The following is a 440-nucleotide window of genomic DNA, read 5'->3' on the forward strand; positions in this document are numbered from 1 at the left end:
GACCACAAGAAGAAAAAGAATTACTCAAAGACAGAGTAGTAATCATGGCTCTATGAGAGAAAGATCAATATCCTTGTCCACAGTGGGATACACGGTGCCCTGTACAGTCCATATTAAAGCATGCTGTGGCCCGAGGTAAGCAGAACAGGGAGAGGTTAAAGTCATACAACTGGCTCCTTTATAGTTTCTTTGTATTAAAAGGTGGGGTAGGTCATTTTGGAGAAACCAGCTCGAGTGCGCTGGAATTTGAAAATACACAGCCGGAAAAAATCTGCCACTTCCTTACAGAGCCCCTCCTTCAACACACACGAATGCGCACATGACCAATGAGGGCACGAGATAAGTTTGTGCACAGATGGAAGGCTGACAGGCAGGTAGGCCATCCAGTTACTTTAGCCGGGCCGGCTCAGATGATTGGTCGTGCTTTTTACAGCGCCACG

The sequence above is a fragment of the Notothenia coriiceps genome, unplaced genomic scaffold (genome assembly GCF_000735185.1).
Source record: "Notothenia coriiceps isolate Sejong01 unplaced genomic scaffold, NC01 NC01_scaffold00000339, whole genome shotgun sequence".
NCBI classification, from domain to species: domain Eukaryota; kingdom Metazoa; phylum Chordata; class Actinopteri; order Perciformes; family Nototheniidae; genus Notothenia; species Notothenia coriiceps.